The sequence below is a fragment of the Paroedura picta genome, chromosome 3 (genome assembly GCF_049243985.1).
Source record: "Paroedura picta isolate Pp20150507F chromosome 3, Ppicta_v3.0, whole genome shotgun sequence".
Lineage (NCBI taxonomy): Eukaryota > Metazoa > Chordata > Lepidosauria > Squamata > Gekkonidae > Paroedura > Paroedura picta.
Genome location: NC_135371.1, coordinates 125,116,510 through 125,143,203, shown reverse-complemented (window position 1 = coordinate 125,143,203; position 26,694 = coordinate 125,116,510). Strand labels below are relative to the sequence as shown.

The 26,694-nt window shown below is 45.1% G+C and overlaps 1 protein-coding gene across 1 annotated transcript in view; it reads right to left on the bottom strand.

The window, feature by feature from the left end:
• Positions 1 to 26,694, bottom strand: part of MYOCD (myocardin) — a 332,698-nt gene that overhangs the window by 119,193 nt on the left and 186,811 nt on the right. The window contains exon 2 of the mRNA XM_077327568.1: positions 13,159 to 13,249. The gene's annotated coding sequence lies outside the window, so the exon portion shown is untranslated. The remainder of the gene's footprint in view (positions 1 to 13,158; positions 13,250 to 26,694) is intronic.

Sequence of the window (26,694 nt, the reverse complement as noted above, 5' to 3'; positions counted from 1 at the left end):
TGATTTCGATTTGAACTCAGGCCTTCTTCTATCCCCCCCCCCATTGAAATAGAAAGTGTTCTGCACTCGATTGTAGAAGCTCAGAATGGGGGGGGGAGGGAGAGAGAAACGCAGCAGGAGTTTCCTTTTCTTGAATGGAGACATCAAAGGGGGGGGGCAAAAGGCTAATCTCTGCTGAGAGAAGTTAGGGCTTTTGGAGTGCAGTCACTTTAAGGGAAGCCTTGCAACTGGGAACCAGGAGGACTTTGAACTGATGGCCTGTCCAATCAGGGAAGACTTTTTTGCTACAGCATTGGAGGCATGAGGCAGAAGTATTTCACAAAGAGCAAAGATCTGCACTCATCCTGATGCCTGTTTTTCAAATATTGAGGCTTATATCCACTCCAGGATAATGTAGGGAAATGGTAGGATCACCACGAATTAATCATGCTTGTTGCAGAGGGGAAATTTAAAGCGCCCAAAATCAAAATCGAATTCAGTGTAAATGGGAGGGATTGAATCAAACTCGGACTGGGTAAAAAGCCCCGTGCAGACTACACCCTGGTGTTTTGGGTGGGCAAAGGGATTACCACTCTTATCCAGCAGAAAAGCTGGTTGGATCTACTGGGTAACTCTGCTTAAGAATCTACCATTAATAATTCCACCGTAATATTTTTAAGTGCCCTAACCTCCATAGCCCAGGTTACTTGATTTTGTCAGATTTTGTGAAGCTTACAATTTAAGGATGAGCTTATTGAAAGATCATGGTCAATCGGTAGGAGGAACACGAACCATGGATATGAAAAACACCCAAGTAATACCATCAGTATCAAGACTTCTTAAAATTCACGGAGTGGTTTGGTGATTCTGGGCAGATGTAGAGATCACCATGGGCAATGAAGCTGAGGATGAAGACTGTGGGCAGACGTTAAGAATGTTTTTTGTTTGTGACATCTGAGGGAAGAGACATGAAAGAATGAGGTGACAATGAGTTAGAACCCTGAGGTGGTGGGATGGACTTCACCACTTCAAACTGCAAATGGTGGGTTCCAGGTTTGAATGTTTCTTTGCTGTGAGACCTCCGTGCAAATAGAAAATTTGGCCCACAAGGAGAACGATTCTATGGTTGGGCTGGTTTTCTGAATTCAGGGAGTTTTTAAGATAAGGGAAAGAGCTGCAATACATGATGCTCCTGAATCTTCCCTTGCAGTTTGAAATAGTACAGTCCAATATAGCATCTCCGCATTCTTCTTCTTCATCCTCCTGCATGGATTTACTTATGTACTTCATTACCTATCATGGAGTTTTAGTGTTGCTTCTATTAAACATATGATTAAAAACACACCTCTGACATAAATTGTCCCCACAACAGACACCCTGTGGGGTAGGTGAGGCTGAGAGAGCCCTGATATTACTGCTCAGTGAGGGCAGAATCATACCTGGCTCACCAGATTAGAAGTTCACACTCCTAACCACTACACCAAGCTGTTGGATGTGGGGCTGGGGGTTCACACTCCACCAAGTTCATAGAGACATCCCACTCTTGTTTGGGATAGATATAAACAAAAAGCACCACTCTAAGCCAAAAGAGAATCGTACTCCAGAAGCCTTGACAGAGGCACAGGATAAATGCAAGTCTCAATTGAAAATGGACTAATCAGTATGTATAGTAGTCTTACGATGGATATGGTCATTTTCAATTCATTTATGACTTGGCTGGACAATTAAACGATGTTATACATGAGCTTTCAGTAGGGTTGCCAACTGTGGGTTGGGAGGCACCTGGAGACTTTGGTGGTGGAGATGGATGTGGGTGGGATTTAAGGTGGGGAGGGACCTAAGTGGAGGATAATGCTACGGAATCCACCTTCTAAAGCAGCCATGTCATCCAAGAGCACCGATCTCTGTCGCTTGGAGATGAGGTGTAAAACCAGAAGATTTCCAGGTCCGACCTGGGGACTGGCATCCCCAGCACTCTGTCCTATTAACTCATCCAGGAAAAACAGGATGAACACCAGATCTAATGTTTCAATATACTCATAGTACCCTTTTGTCCCTACAACATCAAATATCTATATTGAATCTATGGATTAAATGGACCTAACCCAAATATCTATGCTGTATCTAGTAGATACAGAGAAAGAAAAACGGAATGATTAAATTGACTTGGAGATGACAATGACAGAAACTATTTACCTACCATGACATGCTCATTAAAAAAAATGTTTATTAAATATCAATAAGATGATGTACGGATGGTTTATACCCCACCAAGAATGCCAAAAACGGTATTGACATCCTCTTTCAGTTGCTGGAGATGTTAAAAAGCATGGTGGCATTCTTACCCATATTTGATGGGTTTGGTCAAAATGTTTTGGTAAGAAATACATCAGATTCTAACAGAAATTATTCATTGTGAGATGGCATGTAATCCAGTTACACTTCTGTTAGGCTGTCTCTATGTTAGAAACAATAAGGATCTTACAAGGAATCTGCTAATAGCAGCTATAATTTGAGTAGCAGAATATTGGAAGAAGAAGGTGCTACTAATTATGGAGGAATGGCTCTGTGTAAAATATGTACCTGGAGAAAACAGTTTATAGACAAAGGTGGGATGTTAAACAACTTATTCAGGATATTTTGTTATGATATGTTATGTTTTTATTGTCCAAGATCAATGTTAAAATCCATAATTTTTTAAGGAAGAGATATTTTGGGCAATAGGGACAGGCTGTACATTGTATGACTATTATACATAAAACAACATTAGTATTATATTATTATGACAGTAAATTTAAACATTTCAAAAGATGTGTCATCTGGGCATGGAATTGGGGTCACTGTGGGGGCCAAGGTAGGCATGTTTCCTGCACTGTGCAGGGGATTGGACTAGGTGACCCTGGAGACCCCTTTCAGCGCCATGATTCTATGATTCGGTGACCTGTAGCCAATACCCAGCAGCTTTCAGCGTCTCAAGCAAAGCCTTCATCGTTGCCATAGGGATGGCTAGGCTATGACGCTGAGTATTCTGCTAAATGATGTCACAACCATCTTCAGTCACACATAAAGCCTGCCCACAGTGGTTGCTGTGCAGTCTGCAAAGACCTGCTCGGTGGCATACACCTTGCTGATATGGCTTACGTTAACCTCTTCCTTTGGATTCTACTGGGGCCTCTTACGGGGCCAGCGGGAGCTCAAGGGCCTTGCCTGCCTCCTGCCACTGTAGTTTAGAAATTCTCAACTGCAGCAGGATCACCGACTCTCCTGGATTCCACCAAATTCCTCTTCCCAAGCCAGGAGCTGATCCTCATCCTTTCATGTACTTGGACTTTACCAGAAATGTGATTTCCTCTATTGGAAAAGAAGTGTGGAGGGCTTATCCTTGGACTGAATACTTGGTTCTCAAGGACAACAGCTTGACGAGGCTTCAAAACTCATCTCTGGAAGGCTTGCTCTCGCCTACCTACCTGGACTTGTCATGCAATAAAATACAGGTTATCGACAGGAATGCATTTGAGGCTGTCCCTTTCCTGCAGATTAGAAACCTCAGTGGCAACATCATGAAACAGATCACTGAGGGGACATTCCGGGCCTGGCATGGCATGCAGTTTTTGCTCAAGGTGGATCTCAGCAACAATCCCCTGGTGGTCATTCAGGATTCCTTTTTTACAGGCTGCCTGCGCTGCAGGTCCTAAACCTTGATGCCACGGAAGTGACGACTCGGATACTGGAGAACCTGCTGCAGACCTCTCTGCAGCTGAGGACACTCGTCTTGCCCAAGAAGCTGTCCTGCTGTATTTGCCGGATTCAGGAGGACATTGATGCTTTGGGTGACATTGTCAAATTGGAGTGCACTGGGTCATGTGATGAAAATTTAACTCTGTGTGAAAAAGAAGAGCCTCTTATGCAAGAAACCACGAAGGCATTAGAAATGAGAAAATTGAATGGCAGCAGCATGCTTAACATTTTGCCTGAGAAGGCCAAGCACGACAATGCCATGGCAGAGAGAACTGAACGCAACTCTCTGGTTTTGGCCCAGAACTACTCCAGCTTAGTTGCCAATTGTAACCTGTTAAATTTGGTCAAGCAGTTAATGCAGAAGAAGGCAGATGAGCCTTTGGACGTAAACTGGGCAGACAAAAGTGAGTTAAAAATCTTTTCTTTCTCACCAGTCTGCTGCGAGCAGCGCTGAAAAAAACAAATTGTTGAACTAAACAAGGCTACTACAGAGGCAACTGTCCAAAATGAGCAGTCTGACCATGTTTTAGGGAAGCCAACAAACGAGGCCAGGAAAAGGTCTGCAGATAGCGGGAGGAAATTAGCGGAAGGCCCAGAAGCTCAGCGCACCCTTCCGTTTCTTCAATCCCACCAAGCAGTTCTTCCGTCCTCTTGGAAATGCTCCATTCCAGACTCTCAGACCAATGTTCTTGAGCCCAAAGGCTCCATGGTAGTAGACGGTGAAGACAGTGACTTCACTAACCTCCCTAATGGTGAAAACTCTGTGGTAGTACTGAAGAAGGTACTTGGGTCACAGATATTGACTAAAGAAGAGCTGCTGAAACCGCTCCTACAGGGAACTAAACATGTTGCAGGAGAAATCTTGGCAGGTGACTCAGAACCCTCCTTGAATGAGCCCTCACCTCAGAGGACTTCCATTTCTCCCCCTTCAGACTTCTTGCCACGTCAAGATGACAACATTCAGGGTGAGCGTGAAGTCTTTGAAAATGAGCTGAACAAGAGGTTGACTGACCTCATCCCAAACACACCGGTGAGGAAACTCATCTCTCACATGATCCGCATCCTGAAAATAGATTGCACGTCACCCACACTCCACGTGGCTTGTGCAAAACTCATCACTGAAACAGACCGACTCATGAAACTTTTCATTAAACACATCAATGAAACCTCCTCCCTATGGAATATTTGGCCCTCCTTGGATGCAGCTGATATGACCACAGCAAGCACAGCAAAACTGGAGAAGCCTTCAGGCAGGTTAGCAAATGAGGGGATTCCAGCATATGGATATGGAAACAAGATGCTCTTGGCTATTTCAGTGACCATCGTCATTCCGATTATCATTGTTAGCGGCCTAACTGAGGTCTGGTTTCAGCGTTCTGCAGCCAATGAGAAGAGCTTTCTGGGCAAAGAAAAGAAACCCCTGCCAGATGAAGACGTTCCCAGAACACCATCTCCATTGAGGGATAAGCCTCTTTGGCTCAAAGATATGTATTATAACCTGGATGAACTAGAGAATAACACACTGGACAAACTGCATGATGTGATGAAGAATCCTTCGAGGAAGTGGATCTGACCAGTTCAAGAACGGGAACCCCACCGTTACGAGAGCCCAGTGTTGAAAAAATACTATCTGAACCAATGCTGGAACAACGGATTCCCCCTGTTACTCCACCTTCATCACCAGCAGAACTTGCTCCTCCTCCTGCTCCTCCTCCACCACCACCACCACCTGCCCCTGAACCACTCCCACCTGCTTCTGAACCATCACCACCACCAACAACAACACCTATTACTCCTTCTGATAGGTCCATTTAGAAAAAGAGTTCAGAAACAACAGAGGCCATCAATCCAAAAGCAGCATCTTCAGCAGCAGATGAAGCTACAGAGACCTCTGCTGAGAAATTAGAACTCCCCTTCAACAGAAGTTATGAGTGAAGGACCAGAAAGTGGAGACGGGGATGATGAAGGTGAAGGTGAAGGTGAAGAAGAAGAAGAAGAGAGTGACTGATCTCTCTCAAGTTATGAATATTTACATAATCTGTAATAGTTTTAATGTTGCTTTTATTAAACATGTGATTAAAAACAAACCTCTGACTTAAAGTGTTTTGATTGGGTTTGACAGAAAATCTGCAGTCATGTCTCCATGTGTAGAAAGAACAGTCATCCATTATTTATAGATTTGTTTATTAGTATTAAACTTTTTATATTGGCCTTCCCTGTGGGCTCTTATCTAATAAGAATGTTCCTGACTTCTGAGCCTTTCATTGTGAAGTGAAAAAAATATTTGAACTTTTAGAGAGAGCAGTACATAAATATAATAAATATAATAAATATAATAAATAAATGGAGTGAAGAGCGTCTTGTTGCCTATTCTCTAATTCAATATTTTTTTAATCAGGTAAGGTTTAGCTGTTCAGGTACCTAACATTACTGTGAAACTGAGTGAACAGAAGTAGCTATATATACAGTCCAATCCCTTGCAGACTACCCTAAATGCATTAGATTGGAATCCAGCCAGTTCGTCCCCTCCTTCTGCCACAGAAGGCCTGCTGATCATAGGCCCAGTCTTTTGTCCATTCAGGTCTCATGATTCCCACAACCTGGGCTGATTCTGCCCTTACTTTGTTTTTTCCATTGTGGATCCTGCTGATTTCAATTTGAACTTAGGCCTTCTTCTATCCCCCCCCCATTGAAATAGAAAGTGTTCTGCACTCGATTGTAGAAGCTCAGAATGGGGGGGGGGGCAGAGAGAAACGCAGCAGGAGTTTCCTTTTCTTGAATGGAGACATCAAAGGGGGGGGCAAAAGGCTAATCTCTGCTGAGAGAAGTTAGGGCTTTTGGAGTGCAGTCACTTTAAGGGAAGCCTTGCAACCTGGGAACCAGGAGGACTTTGAACTGATGGCCTGTCCAATCAGGGAAGACTTTTTTGCTGCAGCGTTGGAGGCATGAGACAGAAGTATTTCACAAAGAGCAAAGATCTGCACTCATCCTGATGCCTGTTTTTCAAATATTGAGGCTTATATCCACTCCAGGATAATGTAGGGAAATGGTAGGATCACCACGAATTAATCATGCTTGTTGCAGAGGGGAAATTTAAAGCGCCCAAAATCAAAATCGAATTCAGTGTAAATAGGAGGGATTGAATCAAACTCGGACTGGGTAAAAAGCCCCGTGCAGACTACACCCTGGTGTTTTGGGTGGGCAAAGGGATTACCACTCTTATCCAGCAGAAAAGCTGGTTGGATCTACTGGGTAACTCTGCTTAAGAATCTACCATTATTCCATTGTAATATTTTTAGCTGCCCTAACTTCCATAGCCCAGGTTACTTGATTTTGTCAGATTTCGTGAAGCTTACAATTTAAGGATGAGAATATTAAAAGGTCACGGTCAGTGGGTAGAAGGAACAGGAACAAAGGATATGAAAAACACCCAAGTAATACCATCAGTATCAAGACTTTTTAAAATTCACAGAGTGGTTTGGTGATTCTGAGCAGATGTAGAGGTCACCATGGGCAATGAACAGACTTCCTTGAAGCTGAGGATGAAGACTGTGGGCAGACGTTAAGAATATTTTTTGTTTGTTTGTTTGTGACATCTGAGGGAAGAGACGTGAAAGAATGAGGTGACAATGAGTTAGAACCCTGAGGTGGTGGGATGGACTGTGCCACTTCAAACTGCAAATGGTGGGTTCCAGGTGTGAATGTTTCTTTGCTGTGAGACCTCCATGCAAATAGAAAATTTGGTCCACAAGGAGAAATAGCTGGCCTGACTCATCGGGGCTGCTGTTGATGAAGCGGTGAGGCAGGGCGGGAAGAGACGGCGCTTGAGCCAGAGCCACATTGAAGGAAAGAGGGGAGGGCGGTACGTGGCGATATAAAAGGTGCCACATGCACGTACGCGGCCTCTTTCCCTGGACGGCCCCAGGAGCAGCGACAGCAAGCTGCTCCTCGAGCCAGAGCAGGCAGGGCCAAGGTTGTGGCCTCAGCACAGCGGGGGAGGGAGCGGAGTGAGGCGCGTAGACTCCCGCGGGGATGCGTGCGCATAGTAAAAAAAAAATCGGAGAGGGAAAGGGGAAGGACAGGGCCAGGATGCAGCCAGTGAAGAGGGCGCATCACGGAGCTACTCTGTGCTCCAGGGATGCGGGGAGTTTGGGAGCCGCAGCAGCCCCAGGTGCGGGGGCTCGGGCCTCTCGCGGGTGGTGAGCCAGCATGATCGGCATAAGGGAGGCTTGGGTGGCAGCCATCCCAGGGGAGCGGGTAACTGGAGGGAGAGCCGCAGGTGGGGGGGAGCTTGAAGCCGGGACCCCCTGGGGGAGGAGGTGGGGATCCCCCCAGGAGAGCATCACAGGGCCATGGGGAGCAGCACAGGGGGTGGCCAAGGAATGTGGGGGCGAGGAAGCTGCCCTCGATTATGATTGGGAATTCAGGGAGATGGCCTCCTATCACCCACTCTCACAGTGGGATCTTAAGCATCACAAGTCTTGGCTGATAAAAGTGGGGCCGCATATCAGGAGTCCGAGGGAGAAGGAACGGAGGGTTGGGGTAGCCAGGCGGACCACTGCCTTGCCCTGTTGGGACTTTAACAGAAAAGTGTGCAAGAGGCTAGAATGCTGTTATAGCCACGTATGTGAGGCATGCGGGGGTGAACATCCTGGCCAATCTTGAGGCAAGACTGGAAGCTTGCAGCAGCCCTTTCGAGGGGCCCGATTCTCCTCTCGGAAGGATGGGGGATCGGGTACCGGAGGGCCTTCTGCCACCGCAAAGACAAACTGAGAGTGTACCAGTACAGCTACTTGGTGTCGCCCCAATGCCAGTACGAGTGAGTGCATTACAAAAACTATTGGTCACGTACCCTGACAAGAAGGCGACTGACTACCTGAGCCGGGGTTTCCAGGAGGGCTTTCCTATCCCATACATGGGGGCCAGGGTTGCCACAGAATGCCAGAACTTGAAGTCAGCCAGGGCCATGCCTCAGGTACTGCAAGAAAAACTGGCAAAGGAATGCGCAGCCGGGAGGATAGCAGGGCCTTTTTCCAGCCCCCCGCTGCCCAACCTCCGAGTGTCGCCACGGGGAGTGGTGCCTAAGAAGGCCCTGGGCCTATACAGACTTATACATCACCTGTCTTACCCAGTGGGCTCTTCTGTGAATGATTTCATTCCCGCCGAACTGTGCACGATAAGGTATGCCTCTTTTGACCAGGCAGTGGCCATGGTGAGGGGCTGCGGTCCTGGGGCCTTAATGGCTAAGTGCGATGTGCAGTCCGCCTTTCGCCTCTTGCCAGTACATCCCAAGGATTTCTGTCTCCTGGGAATGAAATGGCAGGGGTCCTGGTACGTGGACAAAGCAATGCCCATGGGCTGCTCAGTGGCGTGTGCAGCCTTTGAGGCATTCAGCACATTCTTAAAATGGGCGGTGAAGGACAGGCACGGCTTTACGGCGGCCACACATTATTTGGATGATTTTATTTTTGCAGGCCTTGGCAGGATGAGCAAATGCGCAAATTGCCCCCTGGCCTTTCAAGTATTGGCTGCAGAATTAGGGGTTCCCCTGGCGGGGGGGGAAACGAGGGGCCGGCTACCCAGCTAACATACTTAGGCATACAGACTGACTCTGTGCAGGGCACTTCCAGGCTCCTGGAGGACAAACTTTGCTGTGAGACCTCCGTGCAAATAGAAAATTTGGCCCACAAGGAGAACGGTTCTATGGTTGGGCTGGTTTTCTGAATGCAGGGAGTTTTTAAGATAAGAGAAAGAGCTGCAATACTTGGTGCTCCTGAATCAATACACCTCTGAAGGCCTTTTACTCAGAGGGCTTGAGGCTTTTCTTTTCAATGGCTGAGGACAGTGGCAGGGCTAGATCCTCCTTTGTAGTGCAGCACTAGCTTCATCGGCAGCGAGGAGAGCTGCCCCCACCAAGGCTGCCTGCACCAAAATGCCTTTCCAGTAGAGGAAGCAGAGCGGCACCTCCACACCCTCCCTGCTTCCATTCCCAATGACATTCATAGGATTTCCTCCTGGAAGACCAGCAGGGCGGGGGGGGGGGGGCGGGGAGAGAGAGAGGTGGGCAGCTGTGCTGTGGATGCTGCAGCTGCTATCACGACTCTGGAAGGCAGGGTACCCTATCCTCCCACCCTTGGCTTGTAGTATTTGTGGCCCTGCTGGGCTGTCCTCCCAGTAAGTCTCCCCCGCTAAGGCGAGCCTTCTGCCTGTGCAGCACAGTGCACAGTCTGGAGAGGGGTGCCCGCGCCACAAAGGCAGCTCCAATCCCCCCAGCTCCACTATTATTCTGGTTGCAGCCAATCGGGTGGCTCTATTCACTGAGCTAGCTAGCCTCAGCAGTATTCACCACATCTCTTCACTTTCACATCCTCTTTTCTGTTCATGGTTCAAATTAGGCATGTGCACTTTGGCATGCTTCAGCCACTTCGACGGCCACTCCGAGGCGGCCAGTGCTGTGGGGGGAAGGGCAGCACCAGCGGTGGCGTGCCAGTTGACACAGAGCTGTGTGTTTGCATGTGGGCACCGGGTTGTGCGCTGCCACCGGTGCTGCCCCTCTCCCCGCGTCACGGTGCTGGGCGCCTGGGTCTTGAATAGCTGTCAAAGCAGCCGAAGCGCACTGAAGCGCACAAGCCTAATTCAATTACAATGGAAGGAAATGATTGTTAAAGAGACAGCTGTCTATTTCTTAACGTTTCAATGGAGGACTGAATTAAAAAAAAAATAGCAGCCTTCAGGGCCCCTTTAAAACCCTGAGAAAGGGAATTGGTTGCTTGGCTTGATTGAGCGGTAGAAGAGAGTCATGTGTAGAGCATGTTGCTCTCTTCCACCATTTCAAGCAGGCAGTATGAAGTGTAAGGACTGAGAAAAGGCAGCAGAGGAAAGCAAGACAGCAAGAAGGTCAGGAATGCTTAGAGATGCGATAATATTTAGCGTTACGCCATTACACTGGCATAACACTATTTTTTTGATGCGCAGTATTGCCCTGAGTTTATATATAAATCAAATAGTAACTCTTCAGCATTTCAGGAAAAAGCTCTGTTTAACAAGATGCCTTTTAATTTGCACATTAAATCAGATGTGCAGCTGGGAATCCTACAGACCCTTGGAAAGAATGTGTTGGTGGGGCATCAACTTGGGGACTCCTGCCTAAACAATTTTAATTATTTTTCATAGTTCAAAACTTGAGCTTTCTTAATGATGGATGGGTTTGGTGCCTAATAGACACTGTATGAGTCTTGCTTTACTATTTGTACTGTGTGAGGATTCTGGTGCCAACTAAGCATAAGCATCAGCAATGTAAGGAAATTTCCATAAATGTAGCCTTTTTTAGTAGAAGACCACAAAAAAGCAAGGTAGCCCTTGCTTGACACTTTCAGTCAGGCCTCATTCCCAAGCCAACATGAATCAATTGGGCTCAATTGTGCTGGTCAAGAAGTCATAGAAGAATTCACTGGAGAATATCTTTCATCTCCTTGAAACTGACATTTCTGCTTGACTAAGTGGAGAGCTCCAAAATCCATCTGCTATATAGCCTCATTTTAGTTTAACTGGAGCAAAAGCCTTAACAATGCAAAATAACTTTTATTAAATTGGACAAGAGACATGCTAGTTAAAGGTTATTTTCAAACTTTTCAAACAAAATGCCTTAAATAATAGAACTGCATGCTTTCTTTCCCCCCAAATATCTTTCTATTGATTTCCAACGGTGTTGCATGAAATCATTGTATTGCCCTTCACCTATTAATGGAATCAGACATGCAAGTCTTATTATATTAGTGATTTTCACAGTGTAACTTAGTAAGCTATTTTTAATGCTCTGCCGGAGGCTTGCCAGGGTGATCCTATTTTGACATTTGATACAGAGCCATGCTCATTTTGGCCTAATTTGCTTGATTTGCAATTGCTAGGAGTCCAAAGGCACATGACCCCTTTATAAGGCTAAAGTAGAAGAGCACTCTGATCAGGAAAAAAAAATTCAAAGGTTCATTTCAGGGTCTTTTGGGACAAAATAGAAAATGTTGAGTTTCAATTTACACACAGGTACAATGGGCAAAGAACCCTTGCAGCTATTAAAGAGACAAATGACATCTCTTGGACCATTTATGCACTGAAGGTTTCATGCTGGGCTGCAGGTTGGAGTTTTAGTTGTGGCAGGTTGTCCCAGCTCTTCTTGCACCCACACGGGGGAGCATATGGCCCAGTGCGCCTCATCCGCTCCTGATTTGTTCTCCTGCATGGGAGCTGGGGCAGGGAAATTTTCAGTGCATAAACGGTCTTGGGTTTAGCTGCCATTATTGCTGAACTTAAAAATGACAGAAGAAATGTTCATGAAGCTGGTAAATACAGAGGGACATTTCCTGCTATTCACTTCCCGCTTGTCACAAACTCTCCATGTGGGGCCAGGTGGTAAGGTTGTCAAATTTGAGAAGTTCCTGAAGCTTTGAAGAAGAAAAAGAGTTGGTTCTTATATGCTGCTTTTCTCTCCCCGAAGGAGTCTCAAAGCAGCTTACAATCGCCTTCCCTTTCCTCTCCCCACAACAGACACCCTGTGAGGTGGGTGAGGCTGAGAAAGCCTTGATATTACTGCTCGGACAGAACAGCTTTATCAGTGCTGTGGCCAACCCAAGGTCACCCAGCTGGTTGCATCTGGGGAGTGGGGAATCAAACCCAGCTCTCCAGATTAGGTTTGGGATTTAGAAGGAGTTTGAATAAAGCAAATGAAGCGCAAGAGGGTGAGGAAAGACAAAATAAAACTGAGAAAATCAAGCATGTTTGAGATTAACAAGAAAATTCCTGGTATAGTAAAATCTATATACCAATACTGCTAGTAGTTAAATTTGGGTACAATGAGGGCATGATCTGGAAGTAATAAGGAGATAAAGAACCATTTCATGAACTCAGTGTTTACAAGAGCTCCTTTAAGTACAGTTCATCTCCTGACTAGTAGCTGGAATTCCAGTCTGGGCCTTCTGCCTGGATACCGTGGTAGAATGGCTAGGTGAAAATTGTTTGAAGCTAAATCCAGCTAAAACAGAGATTATATGGAACCCAGTTCACTAGGGTTGCCACTTCTACTGACCCCTGATGGCGTCCATCTTTCTACAGTTGACTTGGTCAGGAAATTGGGAGCTTGGCTTGATACTTGGCTGTCCATGAACAAATATGTGTTCATGGTGACAAAGACAGCATTTTATCATCTACCAGTTGGCTTTCTATCTCTCTTGGGAGGGCCATGCCACAGTAATTCACTCAACAGTTACTTCAACACTAGACTATTGAAACAGGTTTGATGAAGATGCTTCAGAAGCAGCAAGTAATCCAGATCACAGATGCAAGATTGCTGATAGAAGTGTCCTGATCAGCATATATGACACTTATCCTATGATAGCTGCACTGGCTCACAATTAGTTTCTGGTATCAATTCAAAGTGTTGGCACTTACCTTTAGAGCTCTAAATGGCCTGGGACCCCCATACCTTTAGGACTGCCTCTGCATGGATTGCATGGACTCCAGATCTCCAAGTCCGGAAGTGCTGTGTAAACAGGTAACAGATTGTGAAGAATTAATCCTTGAATAACAGACTCCTCCAAGGAATATGATTGATTAGCATCAGCTGATCAGAGAAAGATTTCTGAAATAGATCCTAAGGAAAAATGAGTCTGAGACAAGCACTGGCTGACAGCAGTTTAACATAGATTGAGAACTGGGGAATTTGGCAAGAGGAGTGAGTAGTTAGAAGAAGACTCCCATTAAGGCCAGAAAAGGGAGACAGATCTTTTAGAGGCAGAATTAACGTAGTTGAAACAGGGAGATAGTCCTGGAGAGAGAAGAGTTCCCTAGTCTAGTGTGCCATTTAAATTTAAGGAAGCTTTTGATCCTTCCTTCAGGTTTCTGGGCTGAGCCAACAGCCAAAATATTATACTTTAATATGGTGGGACAGCCAGAGTTCTTGAGGAAAAAAGAAAACAGATAACTAAGGTAGCTGAGTCACAAAGGGGAAGAAAAATGGAGGGGGAATCTTGCCTCTAAGTGAGCAAGTGGATGGGAGTGTCATATTTGATGGCAGTGTTGTGACAGAAAAATAAAACTCACCCCTAGTTTTTCTCACTATAAGTAGAAACTATTATAAGAAAATATTTTATAAATTTGAGAGGAATTACCACAGAATTCCTGTCAAAAATGGCACCATACCATAAACTTAGAGAGGCACATGGAGGTGAAGGAAAGGAAACATCCAGAGAGAAAAGCCAGGAGGTAAAAATTAAGAGAATGAAAATTGAACTGGTTAAAATAGAACCAGAAAAAGAAAAATAAGGATAAGGATAAGGATATCTCAAATTACTTTCTTTTTAAGGAGATAGTACAGAATTAGATTTGGATTGTCCATGGAACAAAGTAAAAAAGCTTTCAGAGAAACTAAATTGAAGCTAATTATTTGAAGAAACTCAGATCTCTCTTCGTTGACGAGTAACATTGGATTAAAATTATACTAAGACTGTTTCGACACAAGGAATCTGCCCCTGGACAGCCTCTGGTTGCTGGCGGGTTTTAGAGCCCCCTCCATGTGATGTCGCCTGCATCCTGAGGCTGTCCAGGGACTGGCTTGTGTTTTACCCAGATTTGCCTCGGGATGAAGAAAATCACAAAAAGTGGATTTGACACCTTACATCTCGCATCCCATTGGTGTGCAACCAGGGGAAAGCCCGTATGGAGGGGCAAAGGCATGATAGTCTTTGTAGCATTGTCCTGCCCTCACCCTTATCCTCCCCTCTCCATGTCCTGCTCCGAGTATTTTTTTTTAATGGCATGGTCCGTGTAGCAACAAAACAGCAAAGCTACATTATCAAGGGTAAAATAAAATGTTCTTTAAAGACTCCACAGTCTTTTTGGGATCAGGCAGGCAGAACACAGTCCCATTTTTGTTTTTTGGAGGTGGGGAATAAGCTGGGAAAGGGGGGGGGGTATCAAGCAGCCTTCTCCTGATCATCCAGGCTTCTGAGCGCTCTGTTTTTAAGCCAACCGTTTACAAAAAATGACTTTTTGAACTCCAGGAACCATGTCCATCCTTCTCACAACCCAGGCAGGCAAAACACAATCGTGTTTCTGTTTCCTGGAGGTGGGGTATGAGCTGGAAGAGGAGGGGTGGGTGGGTTGAAGCAGCCTTCTCCTGATCATCCAGTCGTGCATGCTGCTTTTTAAAAAGCCTACCATTCACACACAAGCACTTTTTGAGCTCAAGTTACCATATTCAACCTCTCATAAATCCACCCAGACATAAATAGAGTCCAAAACACCACGAATCCCCCCCAAAAGGAGAGGATGCTGTATTTTTTGGCATTTCTCCATAGCAACATGGAAGTGTTACTTTTGTATTAAAAATGCATCTGTGTTGTGGCATTACCACATAGCAATACAGAAGTGCCTTTTCAAAAAAAACAATTTTGTGGCTAGGGGGAAGAAAGTTTCAGTCCACGAAAGAACAGCTGTTCTGTGATTGACAAGCCTAGGAGTGGGGGAAGAAGTTTATTTTGCTTTCCCTTGCAGCCTCGTTGGGAGGCAAAAAGCCACGATTGGGCAGAGGGAGTAAGCGAGAGGGGTCTCCCGTGAGGAGGGCTACAAACACAAGGTTTACCATCCCATGTTTGCAAGCAGGAGGTCACTCACATTTAGCCCTCTGTGCAAAAATGGTCTAAGTGTGAGGGATACAGCAATTATTGTAAAAATAGTTATGTCTTTGCTGGCAAATTTAAATGAAAATCTTTCCATGATGGAATCTGTAACTGAAATTGTTTAAAATGTTAGTTTTATGCTTTGCCATTTTTATGCCAATAAAGGCATTCTGACTCTGACATTGACCCCAGTGGGGGCAAGCTGGGCTTTGCTGACGAGATCCGTGTCAGTGAAGCAGGAGCGGGCTGTTCCAGGTGAGCTTCCCATTGAATCTGGATTACTACAGAGCCACACTGCTTCTTATGTCCTTAAACCCTCTCTTCTGAATCTTTCCCCCCAGTGAAAGCCCCACACCTTTCCTCAAGCCTCTGGCAACGCAGGGTCCACCCCTGGTCAGACAAACCAATTGGAGTGCCACTCCCTGCAATTTCTTTGCTTGGCTTTTGCATTATGGGATGGAGTTATCTGCTTTCCAGGAATTGTGGGCCTCTAAATGGGCTTCTGAAGGACAGTTTGGTGGCGGCAGGTGGGAGAAGTTTCTTATAGTGGAAATATGTTATAACTAGGGGCAAAGCCCGTTGTCTCCAAGAATACAACGGGCACTAGAGCTTGGCAGTGGGAAGAGGAAGGGGAGAAGTTGTCCAGTCTGTAAGGGCATGGGGTTGAATGTGTGTGTTGTGTGGGAGGTTGTGGTGGCATGGTGGCAAATGAGGGCATGGGTGTGGAGATATGGGGGTCAAGAACCTGTGGTGTAGAAAGTTCGTTGAGTGTGGGAGAAGACTGACCTTTGGGAATTTTGGCATAGTGGTTACAGATGAGCTTTCCAGAGCCATGTCCTCAGATATGTGAAGGGAAAATCAGACTGGAGACTCTTCTTAGGGGAAGATTACATGGCAGCCAATTCCCCCCAGTTCTGCGTCATTTCCCTTCTTGTGTGAATTAGGCCACATTCACCGAAATGCCCCTCTGCCCTAATACACATGGGGTAGTCACAGTACGCAGGTGCCCACCCTGTTCCTTCTGTCTCCCATGTTTCACAGTTGGTAAAATGTTATGTGCCCACATGCTTCTTTCATGGTTGCTCCTTAGAAGAACAGATTTTTGTACCCTATTGCTTACTATCCAAAGGAGTCTCAAAGCGGTTTACAAACACCTTTTCCATTTGTCTCTCCACAATAGTCAACCTGTGAGGTATGTGGGGTTGTGAGAGATCTGAGAGAACTGGGAATGGGCCGCAGTGACCCAGCAGGCCTGGGTCTCAAAGCATTTTCCAATTGTCTTCCCTTTCTTTCCCCATAGCAGATTCCCCATGAGGAAAGTGGGGTAGCGAGCCTCGCAGGGAAGCTAGCAACCCTAAGACTCTCTGTGCACAGCAATCTTGACCTTATTAAGGTTTTTTATACTGTTTTTTTATTTGCCAGGCCAAGGTTATTTGCCAGGCAAATAAGTCATTACAGTTACTATGTGTCTCCAGACATTTACTTGTTCTCTATTTACAGTTTCAGGCTGTAAATATTTATTTGGATCTTCACTTTCCAGACTCACAGGACTGATGCTGGTCTGCCTGTCTGCGCCCCAGAATACAAACAGTTGCTGGTAAGGGCTGGCCATAACCCATAGGCCAGGAGGGACACACCTGCACCACTCCATCCCAACTGCAGGCAAAAATGGCTCCTTTGAAGGCTGGACTCTGAGGCATTGTCCAACCTCCAAACCTCCAGGAATATTTCCAACCCAGGGGTAGCCAACCTACAGGTGTGGCCTGGAGAGCTCCTGGAATTACAGCTCACCTGCAGAGTAAAAAGATCACTCCCCAGGCAGAAAGGGCTACTTTCAACAGGGTTGTGGTAGAGAAGAAACATTTAAGGCTCCCCACACAGGTTGTTGTTGAATTGAAAGACTTGAGGCCTACTGCACAGGGTTGTTGTGCAGATGAAACAGGAGACAAAAGAGCCAGTTTCCTCTGTAGAATAACGCTGTGCAGCGGCCTCAAATCTGCAGAGAGTTGCAAAGAAGAAAGACACATGGCTTGGCTGTGTCTAACCTCCGGGCAGAGCAGTATTTTAAGTGAGAAGGGGCTTTTCTTTGGCCTCCCTGTCAGGCAACTGTTTGGCAGAAGGGGAAAGTCCCCCCCCCTCAAAAGGAAGGCCCTCAGGCTCCCCTGCATTGCTCTTGGAAAGGCCTCCTCCCCTCAGTCAGGGCTTGTCAGAGGCAGGCCTGAAGGGGGGGAGGGGAGCATTCAACAGCCTCCTGCCAGCTCTGTCAGGGTTCTGAGGCAATTTACAGTTGGACTTGGGACGAAAAGGGCTGGCGCAGCCTGTCCAAGCCTCTGTTCTCATCCCCCTTGGCAGCCCTACTGACCTCCTCTCCCTTCGGTGGTCAGGAGCAGACTGGCAGCCAGACTGGGCTGGGTGAATGGAATTTTGGTCTGTCCTGGTGAGGGGCCAATAGGAAGGCACTTTGCGCGCCTCCTCATTGGCTGCTTGGCCCTGGATGGACACTCGGAGAGCCCAATCAGGAGCTGCTTCATGGCTCCTGATTGGGCCCTCTGAGTTTTTATCCTGGACAGGGCCCGCCCTAACTCCTCCCCAGGTGGCCTTACCCTTTTATTTAATACCGCAGGAGCGGTAAAGAGCGGTAAAGATGCCATTGTGGCTGAATATTTTTTTAAAAAGCAACAAGATGTCAGAAATGGAAAGGGACATTCAGAGGCAGCAAAATGTCAGTGGCAGATTATTGGTTGTTTTCATCAGGATGAACAAGTAGGGGGAAAGGGTGGGGACATGGGGGGTTGCCAATGGAAGTTACGCTACAGGACTGTGGTAACAATGTTGGTCACAGACTTGCAAAGCTGAAATGTCCACATATCAGCATTGGCCAGACCTGACTCATACCCCGTTAGCTCCTGGTTCAAAAAGTGAAAACCGGATTTCTGAGGATTCCATTGCTGTGGGGCAACTGAGGGGGCGAGTCAAGTCTGCACCCAAAAAGGGGAATTTTGATGGGGAAATAGAAGAACAACTTGACCCTATGCAAATGGAAATCTGAGTCAAAACCCTAGTGTAGAAACGGTCTGAGTCTTACTGTGTTTCAGAATCCCAGTACAGAATGGTAAGAAAAATATACATTACTCAACCATAGCTATATGGAAGAGAGGGAGCTGGCCATGAATGCATGAGGGGGAGGGGGATAGAACCACAGCAATAGACACTATGTGATCAAGGGCCCATTAAAGTTTTCAGGTAGCCTGACTAGGCCCGGTTCACTGCGCAATTAGCCTTAACTCAGAACTGCTTATTCTTAAAATCAAATGCACAGGATTGCCAACTCCAGATTGGGAATGCCTGAAGATCTTAGGGGTGCCTCATGGGAAGGGAGGCTTTTGGGAGGGTACTCAACAGGGTACAATGCCACAGAGTCCACCCTCTAAAGCAGCCATTTTCTTCAGGGGAATTGATCTCTATTGTCTGGAGATCATTTGTAATTCTGGGAGACCCCAGCTGCATGTTAGCAACTCTACCAAATACACGGAGACTTAACTTTGTATAACTATTAAGAGGATAAGTCTCTAGCAAACATTGTACAGCAACTTATGCTGGAGTATTATTAACCACTTTTATCTTCAGTTTCTAGGCCCTGTTCCCGAATTGCACTTGTATGCATATGAGGTGCCATTTGGAATCTGTATTGTGTTTTCCTGTGTAAAAAAAAGAAAAGAAAAAGAACAGCAATGAATGAGTAGGTTTGAAATTGTGCCAGCCTGTATGAGCTGCTATCTCATCATTCAATGACTTTTACTTAGGGTGAAAGTTCTTGTGATAAATCACGGAAAAACTGACTTGTGCTATCTTTAGTCACTGTGCCGTTTTGCTCTCACAAGTCATTCACAGCTCTAAAAATACAGTTTATATCACCACATTCCTGGAATTCTTCTAGTTCTTACATTCTGATTTAAGTGGCATTAAAGTCCCAGCCACAAAGTTCAAGACTGTGGGGATGATATCTCAGCAGGAGATTAGCTGTCACCTGAGTTCAATGCAGCATCTGCAATATTTATTTGATCTGCAATCGAAAGCAAACATAGAAAAATCTCTGTGTATACACACCTACTACCTGGTTATGAGAAGCAAGGCCTGGACAAGATAATCATTTAATAAGGACTCTCTGACTGCAATATGGATTTAAATGGAAACACATGCATGCAATGGAGGCTTGCTTGCTGAGAGGAAAAGCCTTAATGGAGTTCAAATCTTGTTAGTTTTTATTATTCATTAGCAGTGTAAACAGACAAACAAGAAAATATACAGTCACTACAAATATCCCATTTGATCCCTCCCCCGCACCGTATCCCACTGGCTGTTCATATTTTTACTACGTCATGAGAATGCACTCAGGCTAAGAGAGGGAATAAGGATGGAACTTTGGAAAATAAATATTTTGCACAGGAAGCTCCTGGAGAGACATATCTTGAGACCTTTTATACTATCAGGAGCATCTTCTTTGATTCCTTTTACCACCTTTCAGTTCCTAGTGCAACATTCTAACAATTCATTTTAAAATCAGACCACTGAGGAAGACCTCAAGAGGGGTTGAAATGCATTTGGTCCTTTGTATTATGTCACTTTATCCATGCGTCAATATGTATTGGATCTATGAAATATTGTGTAATTAATACTTGTTTTTGTGCAAATGAATAGTAATAAACATTTGCATTTTAACATTTAGTATAATCTGTTGCTCAACCTCTAAGGTTCCTAGCTTGTTCACATTATTGCCAAATGATTTTAATAATATCAGTATCAAAATGCTGTCTATTAAAAAAATGTTTCCTAATTTAGAGGCCACCTTTCTTCCCCCAAAAATTGTTCTCTTTTTGTCTCCTTTGCTAGGTTCTGACTTCTTGGGACAGTTAACAATCCTTATCCATTGCCCCTATAATATATTTGGCAAACTGGCAGGGTCCAAACTGGCAGTGTCCAAACTGGCAGTGTCCAAACTGGCAGTGTCTATAATATATTTGGCAAACCGGTGTGTCCAAGCCCTAATATGGGCCAATCAGGGTGCAGCCAGCAAATCTGATTGGGCCAGCACCTAGAGCTCCAGCCTTCCATTGCCGTCCCTCCCTGCTGCCCGACCCACCAATGGGGTCCTACCGTTGGCCAAGAGGCAGCCTTTGCAGTGGCAGCCCAACAGCCCAGCACTCTGATGAGGCGCCGCTGCCGACTGACCACCACCTGCTAATGCTCAGCCTTTCAGATGGCCTGATGAGGTCACGGCTGCCACGGTGCCCATGGCCCACCTGCCTGCTGTGCCCACTTGCATGTGGCACCAACCCTGGACGACCTCTGCCAACACGCCACATTCTCTGCCACTGCCGCCCACCAAGGGCTCTCCGAAGGACAGGCTACGTTGCAGCTGCAGTGCATGATACAGCCAGTGCTCTAATGAGCTGGCAGCACCGCCCGCCGAAGACAGCAGCTGCCACCAAAGACCCAACACACACCAAGCACGCACGGCTCCATCAAGGGAGCCACCGCCACTGAGGGACCACCACCACCTCTCAGCTAGGATGGCACCCACCCACGGCGCCTTCCAGACCTGCCACTGAACCTCCTCCACCCTGCCGCCTTTGGGACTCAGAGGCACCTGGGCGGATCAATGGGTCCATGCCACCACAGTCCCAGGGAGGCCACTAGCACCCGCTGCATTTACCTTTGCAGTGGGCTTTGTGGCTAGTAATAAGGTTCCAAAATTTCTGACTCCGTTCTGGTCCAGGGGTTCTGCTTTCTTCCACCGTTGTGCAATGACAAGATGAAAAACCATTACTAAATTGTGGATTATTTTTCTTTATATCACATATATATCCTCACAGCATTGTCAGTAGGTTAAAATTTAGCATATATCCAATAATCTTTATTTTATTATGAATCAATCTCTAAAATGTTCACATTTTATTACAGGTCCACTTCAGAAATTCCCTTCTAATATTTCGCAGTTTCTTAAAGTTAAATACCAAAAACAGAGAAGCTTTAAAAAAATTATTCTCTATTCCCACAAAATGATACATCGGAAATATTTATGCAAGTTACCTGCCAATCTTCTTTTGCTATTTCCAATTTTAGCAATTTCCCCCCATATTTTCATACATAATGTCCTTATTTCTTGCATTTCTTTGAATATATTATACAATTTTGAATTAATAGTATTACTTATAGTTTCAGCATTTAGCAACATCATCTCAAATTATGTTAATAATCTGGTAATCTTTAGTTTTACCAAGACCTTTCCTGCACAGTGGTGGCTACACAGGGCCACCACCAGTTCCTTTGATGGGGCACTTAGCCCCGCTTCTTCCCAGGTCCTCATGGGGGAAAATGTTCCCTGCCAGACCTGGTCCACCCTGGATTTCTGCCAACTGCAATAAATTCTTTACAACCCTGATGGATTAAGATGTTCTTGTGATGTACCAATAAAGATTTATAATACTTTTTAGTGCCAATAGTTCACTTGCTGACTCATGGTCACCATGTAGGCAACCCATGAGTGATAGGAACCAGCCCAGCCTCACCACAGCAGGCCCTTCCACCTGTGCTTTCAGGTTGCTGCTGCAGTGGTTTTGCCTTGTCCCCTGCAAAAGGCTGCAAGTGCAACAGTGGCAGCAGGAGAGGTGGCAAGAGGAGCAGCAGAGCCCAAACCAGCCTGGCTACCACTGCTTCCTCTCCCATGGTAGCTTGAGCATGGGGGTTAGTGGTGGGAGGTGTACGCAAATGCCTGGGTATCCCCCACCCACCATTATTCTACAAGAATCAAATTCTTGTAACTTATGTATTCATTTTCACTGCACTCTAGCTACCTTCTTGTTCCTCATTTTGTTCTTCTCTGCAATTTAGCACCCTACTTGGCCCCAGAATACCTAGCCACAGTGTTCCACATGATGATCTCTAGATTGGACTTCTGCAACCTTCTGCAACCTTGATCTGGAAACTACAGCTGGTCCAGAATTCTGTGGCCAGGATCCTCACAGCAATAACTTGGAGGTCCCACATTTGGCCCATCCTTCAACAACTACACTGGATAACAGTCGAATTCCAGATCAGACTTAAGGTTCTGGTAATCTGGTAATTTAAGGTCATATGTGGCCTGGGCCCGGAGTACCTTAGGGACTGTCTTTCTGCCTACACCCCTCAAACAGCTCTATGCTCTGCTACCTTCAACTGCCTAGTGATCCCTGACACCAAGGAAGCTCGCTTGTCCTCAATGAGGGTTTCTCTGTTCTGGCCCCCACCTGGTGGAATGAGCTCCCGGAGGAAATCAGGGCCCTTGCAGAACTAGAACAATTCTGGAGGGCCTGCAAAAGAGAGCTCCTCTGAAAGGGCATTTGGTTGAGGTCAACCAGAACCATTACCTTCCTCAAGCCTCCCTCCCATTAAAATCATTGCCTGAACCATCCAACCATGGGGCCCTCAGTATGCTGCAGTTATTACTGTTCACCACTGTTCCGTTGTTCTACTATATTACTGTTTTATTGATATCTACTGTTTACTACCACTGTTATTTATAGCAACTGGTTTTCTGAATTGTTCCTGTTCCGCTAAATTCTTTGTAAACCGCCCTGAGTCTCAGGGGAGGGTAGTATATAATGTAAAATAAATAAATAAAATAAAATCTGAGGGATCCAACTGATCTTTCTTCTGCTGATGTTGCTGTTGTTTTGGAGTAATGCTTTGACTTCTTAAAGACACAGTACATCTAGCACTTGTTCCCTGAATGAGACTAATAACGAAGGGAAATCCCCAGTGATATTTTAATCCCGTCTCTTTAAAAAGCAGCAGTTACTGGCCAGAAATGCTTTCTGTGTGGCAAAGTTTCTGCAGAGAGATCTTGAAAGGTAATTATAACTTCAGAAGTTTCATTAATACAAGTTCCTTGTCTTTAAAATTCACTACCATATCTCTGGGGGTTCCAGGAGGTACCTCCATCTACTGATCCCTGAAGAATGGTTATTAATTTAAAGACACCAATGATAAAGAAGCCCTGATTTCCCAACAGCACATGCTCCCTGGATTTCAGAGCTTGAGCAGAGTTTGCTTCCTGCCTCACAGCTTGAGCAGAAATTAATGCTTTCTAATTTTTCCTTTGAGGCACACTATGTTCTTTATTCCAACTGGCAGTTCAACAAAGCCAAGCAATAAAAGACTCAATTTGTGTCATAAACTATGGTATAATAAACTATTCAAGCACAAGGTCCTTGCAAACATACAACCTTACTGCACATTACATGAAACTTAAACCAGATGTATACCTACAAATCCTTGTCTTTCATTCAGAGTCTTCAGGGATTCAGTAGCACAGCATTTCATCACATTTGAATTTAGGCCTTTACCTAAGGAGCTCAGAGAGATACTTTTGCTCCCAAGAATCTCTGTGAGATAGCTGAAAGATATTTCCTCAAGAAGACCCAGTGACCTTCACATGGCCATTTGTATGCTGCCTTAAGGTTGCATGTACCACTGTCCAATGGGGAAATCACACAGAAGAACTCCATGACTCAGTTACTTCTCACATTAGCATCACCATGGCCCATTATGCACGGCCGCCGAAACGGCGATTTCGGGTCACATGGAAAACGCGGAGGGGGAAGACGCGACACATACCGGTTATGTACGGGGCGGGGCGCGACGGCGGCAAAACCCAGAGTAACCGATTATGCACGCGGCGATCCGGGCGCCGCTTCTGGTTGCGCCCCGGTCACCCGGAAGCTGCGCTTTCTTCCGCGTTTCACTGACGCGGCTTTTTCGGCGGCATGCACCGAAGCTGTGGCCGGTTGCAGCCGGCTCCGTGCGTTATCGGTGATTTTAGTCGCCGCCATTCCACCCCGAATGTGCGCTAAAACCCCCGTGCATAATGGGTCCATCAGAGGCATAAGAAGTTATTGTCCCTTCAACATTCTGTCCTCATTCTGCCATTACTGGATCAGTGTGGAAAGCCACCAAAGGGAGCAAGCAACTACATCATAACTGTGATCTTAGAAAGACACTTGGCTAGGTGGTGAGGTGATCTTGGATCTTCTGCACTTAGTCCCACATCAACTATTATAGTGGTTTATATCAGACACCAACTGATTTTTCCTTTTTAAAACTGGTAATAAAAATAGTGCACAGAAACAGGGTGTGTCCTGACATATTTGGGATCTTTCAAAACGCTAACATATGGGAAAGTCACCTTGATAAACTCTCCACTGAAACAGTATGAGTACTCGTTAAGAATCGAGGAGATTCAGATTTAGATCTCCTTTGTATCATAAAGGCCACTGGCTAACTTTGGACTATTTGTCATCTCTCAGCCAAGCACACTGCCCTGAGGTCCTTGGGAGAAAAAAAATCAATGAATATATTACTCCAATGACACAAACAGTGTCAGGTTTCAATGATAAATCTCATCTTGAAGAGTATCTTGAAACATCTAGTTTCCAGTGTGCATAGTATTTTATATATATTTAAATATATTTTGCAAGGAGTAACAGTAAGAAATTATACTAGGTATCTAGAGACAAATTGACCTCCTGCAGAGTACCTTCTTTCAATATAATTATTTCTTTTCAATCAAGTATCTTATTATTTATTTATCATCATATTATTATTTATTATTATTATTATTATTTATATTCTCCATAAATAATGCAATTATGGCACACAATTAGACCAAAGTACAATTAGGATTTTTAGTTCAGGTCTATTGGAACAAATTTTTTTTTGTTATTTCTGAAAAATCCCAGTATGATATTTGAATCCAGAAATTTCTGGAACTCCAGAATGTTTTCAAATCTTATCAATGTGAGAAGGAAAATATGGATTAAAAATAAAGCCCACCTATGAATGGGGCTGGTTGGGTTTCTTCTGCAGCACAGTGCTGCAATGGAAACTGGCCCCAGGATCTGTCTGGGAGCTCTTAGCTGAGCTGCAAGAAGAGTCAACCCCAGTCAAGGCAGTAGCCAATCAGATTCTCTGATTTGTATTTGGCTTAAATAATACCAGTATGGTATTTTGGGGGTTTTCCTCGGGAGAGGATTCAGTTTATGCCAAATCCACACCCCTAAATACAATCCAAAAACAGGCATACCATTCTAAATTCCTTGAAGTCAATAGGCTGTGAAGGGTATAAACTCTATTTAGGATTGCACTGACAGATTGCAGCCTGTTTAAATGCTGAGGTACGATATGCTGGAGTTCAGGATTACTTCTATCATCACAACAAACATTTAGAGATTACTTTTCAGTTTCCAAAGGGTCAAGTAAAATGTTAGACATTACTACATATACTAAAGTAGTATCAATTCCCACATTATATCCTGTTCCTTGTCATTGGTTCTGCTATGTTCATACTGTGCATGTGCGCTTTCTCCCCCTCTCCCCACTTAGTTAAGAAAGCAACTCACCGGTTTTCCTCTTAGCAAATGTAGGCTCCTGGGTATGTGAAAAGATAGTTAAGTCTCTCACTTGTCTGGAAACACTGTCCTTGCAGGCCACCTACATTTCCACTGGGGGTACTTTTCTGGTCTAAATAATCATAATCTGTATAATTGTAACAGTCATCACCATACCTGAAAGGATTTTGTTAAATTCTTATTCCTCTACTTTGAAAGGTCAGTGCTTCCCAAGGAGTACCACTTTAACAAAAAATTGTAAGAAGATGGATAATAAAGTTAGTTGATATGGCACTGGAGGAAGGAAAGAACACAAAAGCTTGCCTTGGAGAAGTCACTTAGCACTCATTCTGTATCTTTCATGCAATATGGACTTCATTGGCTTCAACAACACTAGGTCAGCAATTACATTAGTATAGTGATTGGCCCCTCCTCTCCCTAGTTAGCTTGGGTTCCTCAGTATTAGAATTATATGACTCCCCATAACTGTATGGCTTGATTCTACACTTACTTTGTTTTTTCGTTGTCAATCCTACTGAATTCAGATATATTTGAACTTGGATCACCCCCCAATTTAAACAGAAAGTGTTCTGCACTTGATTGGGGAATCTCAGAAGGAGGGGGGACACAAGCGCAGCAGGAGTCTCTTTTCCTGAACAGGTGGTGGGGGAGAGAGGATTGGAGGCCGCAGCCTCACAGTGAATGGGAAAATAAATCCAAGAGGAAAATCTCTGCTGAGAAAATGTGGGTTTCTGGAGTGCAGTCACTTTAAAACAAGGCAAAAATAAGTTTTGGGAGGGAAATCTTGCAACCGGGAACCAGGAAGTCTTTGAACTGATGCTTTGGCCAATCAGAGAAGACTGGTTTGCTATGTCAGCATTGGA